The sequence below is a fragment of the Tiliqua scincoides genome, chromosome 5 (genome assembly GCF_035046505.1).
Source record: "Tiliqua scincoides isolate rTilSci1 chromosome 5, rTilSci1.hap2, whole genome shotgun sequence".
Lineage (NCBI taxonomy): Eukaryota > Metazoa > Chordata > Lepidosauria > Squamata > Scincidae > Tiliqua > Tiliqua scincoides.
In genome coordinates this window covers 114018688-114024687 of record NC_089825.1, presented here as the reverse complement: position 1 = coordinate 114024687, position 6000 = coordinate 114018688, and positions in this window count along the sequence as shown.

The window sequence follows — 6000 nt, the reverse complement described above, 5'->3', positions numbered from 1 at the left end:
TGCCCAAGCAGCTTTTGAACATTTTGGAGGGCTAAAATGTATTGTTTCCGGGGAAGCTGGATGGGAAGGTAAGCAATCCACAAAATGCCCCTTTACCCTGCCACATGGTGGCACTGCCATAGTACGGAATGCAAAGAGTCTGAAGGACATACTCCAGACCAATGGCTACTACAGCAGGAGAGCTCAGCAGGTGCTTAGGATGCTAGCAGAATTACCTGGGGGATAAGAAAAGTCAAAAACAGACAAACAAAAATGTATGGGAGATTAGGAACATGCACCAAAACTGAGGAGGAGAATCCTTTCATTTAGCATGGAAAACCTGGAAGATTAAGTGGAAAGGAGAATGTTGCATGAAGTATAGGATCTACAAGAGGAAACGTTGTCTGTGGTTTACCGAAGAAGAAGGTTACATTGAGTTTCTCAGTGTACTGCCTAACATACAGTAGACTTACTATTTACATAAAATCATACCTGCCAGAATTGAACATTTACTTGATCCCATTTCTTTCTGCTAGACATTCCACTGAGTTTTTTATTTGATACGTACATCTTATGTAAAGCATGTGCTATGGCACAGATTGCATTGTAGACACTGTAGCCTTGGCCCAACATGCTCATTTCAAAAATATTTGAAGGGAGTGTCTCTAGTTTCTCTAACCCAGTGCATGCTTGAGTATTCTCTATGCCTTCAGAAGAAGCAGAAGAAAATGAGCAGTTGAATGCCTGCTCCCAGAAGACCCTGAGGAAACCATCTCCTTTTGGAGAGTTGGGTTGTAAACTCTGGAGGAACTGTGTAAACCCCAGAATCTCATTGGAGTGAATTGCAAAAGAAAGGGCACCATCGAAGGTTCGTATATCATAAGCCCTGTGCATTGTCTCTACTGCAAAATACCATTGGGCTGTCATTATCCACACTTTACCAACAGAAGACTTTGTAATACCTTCTAATAAGGAATGCAAGTAGATCAACCATGTCAAAAAAAATGTGGTCAGGTGACTTGCATTTACAACATATACTTGGACTTTGGAGCTCATTATTGAAACAGCCTTCACTCGGAGGAGTTCAAATGAACTATAAGTATCGATAATTCGAGATATAGCTGGCGTTTTTTCATTGAGGGCTGTACAGATGCCATTCTGGGCAAGCATTGAAAGAAGTGTCTGCAGGAATTTTTCTCCATTCTCATCATCTCCTGTAATGATCCCCACCCACGTCCACTGGAAATACACGAGTAGATGCACAATCCCTCTGTACTGATGTTCTTCATTGGGGACCATCCGGTAGAAGGAAGGAAACCGGGTTTTAATGTTAATCACTGGAGCTATTACACAGTAAGCAATCTATGGGGGAAAATAAACAGATTGCAGTTAAAGTGCTAAAATGGATTGGTTTTTCTTAAACTTCTTCTGTAGACACACAGAAAACACCCTCAATTTACAAAAGACAGTGCAAAAGAATGTATTGTTTTTAAGCATTAGCTATTACAGCATGAAATTCCCCATCCTTCTGTGTATTGCTGCTGAATTCACTTATTTATTTGTTTGTTTGTTTGTTTGTTTGTTTGTTTGTTTGTTTGTTTGTTAACAGAATATGCTTTCTGAAAACACTTTCATTTTCTTCTTGCTAGGTTATGAGATTATTTCTGCTAACTTTAGGCTGAATGAAAGACATCCATGCATTTTTTTCTAACCTAAGTATAAGTATTTTTTATTCCAGTACTTCCTTCTATATTGAATTGCTTCTTCAATTATATCTTCATTTACACTTTCACGCCGCAAGAAGCACATGAGACAGAGGCTTGGGGTGATTACCTTTTATTAACATTCCATAGCGAATCACCTGCATCAGGGAAAACACGTCTGGGAAAACCCATCATGAGTGCTGGCTGATAATCAATCAGGGGAAAGAGCACAGGTTGTCTACCTCCCCCAGACCCTGCAGATGTGAAAAACTGTCTCAAAGCGACTCCTAATCTGAGACTGGGTTAACTTATCCCGGCCAACCCCAAAGAGTTGAGGCAGCTGAATGGCACTGACTCACACTGGTGAGTTGGTCTCTGCTTAAATCAATGAGGGGGCTAGTCAACCAGCCTCCCCAATCCAGGCAAGTGCTGTCAGAGAAGACCTGGTGCACCCCCTCACCTTGTAATCTCAACATGCATGCCACCCTGGCTACATTGCAAGCATGCCACCTGCCAAACCCAAAACTAACTAGACTATTAAACACATCCTCCCACCTGCCAGTCTGGGGCAGGCAAAAAAAACTGCTAACCACATGCAAATCAGGATAGCAGCAAAAAAATTCCTACCCAATCCTTGAAACAGCAGTCAGCTACTCCCGATCACCCAATTAAAGAGGGGGTCGGAGTTTGTTTGGCCTGGCCTTGACACGAGAGTCCAGTCCCTCCCCAAGGGGGAGGCGAGAGGGGACTGGGTCTGGCAGCCACAGCGGACCTTTAAAAGGGGACGAGACCCAGCCCTCTTCCTCCTTGTGCACGTGGGCACCGTGGGAATACCCACCCGCCCGCCCGCCCTAGAGGCAGTCTGAGTTTAACTGGTCGCCGTTTGGGGCCGGGTAGGAATTTTTTGCTGCCTGCCAAGATTGGCCGAGGGGCAGGCAGTTTTTTCGCCTACCCCAGACTGTTATGGGCCAGGGGGTTATGCCCCCCCTCGTTTGCAAGCTGCCATTGGTCACTTTAAGAGGACAGGTGGTGCAGGTTAGGAGGCGTGAATGGGACTTTGGCATGCACCTTCAGGCGGCATAGGCAGGGCAGAACCCTATTTCAGTCCTCAGGGGCTTGGCGGCACGAGGACATAGACGGGGCCCTGGCCGGGACCGCGGGGCACACCTCAGAGGCTCAGCAGCTCAAGGTGGCGCAGTCTGCGGTCCGGCTGCCTTCCCCTTAAGGGATAGACATGGATGAGATGTGCCGTCCCAGCAGCGGGGCGCGACTCGGAGTCAGGTGCATGCCCGCCTGGGGGCAGAGGTTTCTGGTACCGCCCAGAGGTCCCTCCCGCACCACAGGGGCTTTCGCTGCCTCGGATGCTGCAGGTCTCAGCCTTTGCTCCTCTTGTTTATGTACAATAAAGTGGCCCTTTCTTCCATATCTGTTGTCTCGAGTGTTCATTGGACAGTGTGGAAACAATCTCAGACTGTACATAGGAGGGAGGGGTTCGCAATGAAGGTGCGGACTGACGCTGGGCAGCCAAGCAGCAACCGCTGCACCACATCCCCATAGCCCCTGGCAGCCAAGAGTCTCCCTGGGTTTCCCCACCTCTTTCTCAAGAGCTGCCTGGAAAGGCAGTGCAAGCTGTGCTGGGGCTCTAAGTACCCCAGCACCATTTTGCACAGATCACTTCTGGGGTACCCAAAATGTACCACTTCCCATATTTGCCTTTAGTACCAACCACAATAGGAAGAAGAAAGATAAATCCCATCATTCATCTTCCCCATCCCCACTGTCATTTTACTGAAATAAATCACACAGCCCCCCTGCCTCACATACATGCAATGAAAAGAAATTGAAAAACACTACTACTCTTCCAGCATAGCTTTCTTTTCACATCTCTCATCTTTGCATACTTTTTTTCTAATCAACATAAGATAATTAATGAGATGGAAAAGACAGAGAATGTGCTAGAAGGATAAAGGTTTTTTTTGAACTGCATCACTCATTTTACCTGAGGAATCTTGTAAATGTCTAAGACAGTAGCCATATGCTGGGAGACTTCAGAGTCAAGTCCTCCAATGACAGCTATCAAATTATTTTGCTTGTCACAACTGAAGTTGGGAACTATCCTTTTCCAGTTGGAAAGAAGTTTCAGGGTATTCTGATAGGTCATTCTTTCGCTTACATAACTGTCATAGATTTGGAAACCCAAGCTAACATTGGGTAAGATCTCCGGATCATCATTAATCTCCTTAACAGCAAATACCAAAGATAGGACCTGATGGTAGACCTTTGGCTTTCCACTAAAGGAAGAATCAAATGATGTGTAAGATGGATATTGAGCTCTACAGGATGGCATTCAGATAGCATGACACTGTGTGCATTGAACAGAAACGCGTCATGTTCACAGCCATTGAAAACAGGAAAAAAGACATATAAAATCAATCATATACTAAGGGCGCAATCCTAACCCCTTATGTCAGTGCTTTCCCGCACTGGCATAGCAGTGCCAATGAGACATGTGCTGCACCCTGCACTTGGGTTTCACTCACGGAGGCCTTCTCAAAGTAAGGGAATGTTTGTTCTCTTACCTCAGAGCTGCATTGTCCTTATGTCAGTGCTGGAAAGCACTGACATAAGGGGTTAGGATTGCACCCTTAACCAGATTTGTCCAAGTTCTTTATCACTGGAATATGATTCATGTCTAAGTTATGTTTCTTTTTCCTTGATTAACTTTAGAGAAATTTGCACAGTAGGGAACATAAACTTACACTCTCCTTCTCTTTTTGTATTATTAAATAAAGGCTATAAGGCAGCCAAATCTAAGTGTAGGTCACTCCATTGGATTTCAGTAGTTGTCTTATTAAGAAGATATTCTTGAAATCACTGAGTCAAAGACAGCACTTAATATTATTTATGGATTATGCCCATCTTGCAATAGATATTGAGAGCCCCCAAATGTTAAAAGATGCTGCACAGTTTTGCCCAGTGTATTGTGGATTGCTGAAGAGAAGAGCAGTAAGCTTGCATTGTGGGCTGCAGCCATGTGTGTTACCTGGCTGCCCCCTTCTCTATTCCTTTTAAGCTCTTCATAAGCCATTATTAAAAGTATGGTTTTAAATACAATAAAATCAAAGGAAACGAATGCTTACCACTTTGCAACGTATCTTTGGTCAGACCAGACATACCAGTTGGGATTGTACATATGCTCAAAGCAACAATTGGTGAACCATTACACCATTAAAGGAAATACAGTACAGTTATTTGATTTTTCTCTGTAAACTGCTTTGTGAACTTTTAGTTGAAAAGTGGTATATAAATACTGTTAATAATAATAATAATAATAATAATAATAATAATAATAATAATAATAATAAGAAGAAGAAGAAGAAGAAGAAGAAGAAGAAGAAGAAGAAGAAGAAGAAGAAGAAAGAAAGAAAGAAAGAAAGAAAGAAAGAAAGAAAGAAAGAAAGAAAGAAAGAAAGAAAGAAACTTTAGGCTTTATCACATTGACCCATTCCATTAAAATAGTGTTCTTCAACCTTGGGGTCGGGACTTCAATGGGATCACAAAGCCCCAGATGTGGGGTCACGGCAACATACAGGAATGAAAAATGTTGAAGATGATTGAACTGGAGTACCGCCAGGTAAAGGGGGGCATCTGGAATATCCCTTCAGGATATTTATCTCTCTCCTGCTCAGGTTCTTAGCAATTGTACTAAAATAAATTTCACTAGTGCCGGGCCTTATGGCAACTTTTTCTGCTCTCTCTAATATTTGTCTATAGCGAACAGTGCTGGGAGGGTATAATGGGAGAAGGGAGTGGGTGACAACAGGGGCAAGGAGTGGACTAATGGGATTCCTGGTGGGGGGCTGGATTGATGGTGGGTCCCCAGTCTCCTATGTCATGTATTTATTTATTTATTTATTTATTTCGGTTGTGGCAAAAAAAGTTTGAAAATAACCTCTGCATTAAAAGGTAATAAACATCTGTTTGAAGAACAAAGTCTGGGTGTGATGTAGAAATTGCCAATGGAAGGAAGTTGTGATGTGAAGGAGGAAAAGGAGGTGTGTAACAGACTGGACAAGAGAATGAAGAAGGCCTGGTATGGAAAATGTCAAGAATTTGTAGCAGGAACAGCTCATACAACTACAATAAACATTTGAAAATATATTTGCATAACATTTTCTGAAGATGACATTGCTTGGAACACACAACTATAGTATCACCTCTATAGTATATTATACTATAGTATAGTGTCACTGGATCCTGCTATCCTGGACTAGTGCATGTTATAGAGGAAAGAAAACATTTTCCTTACAGGAGTTCA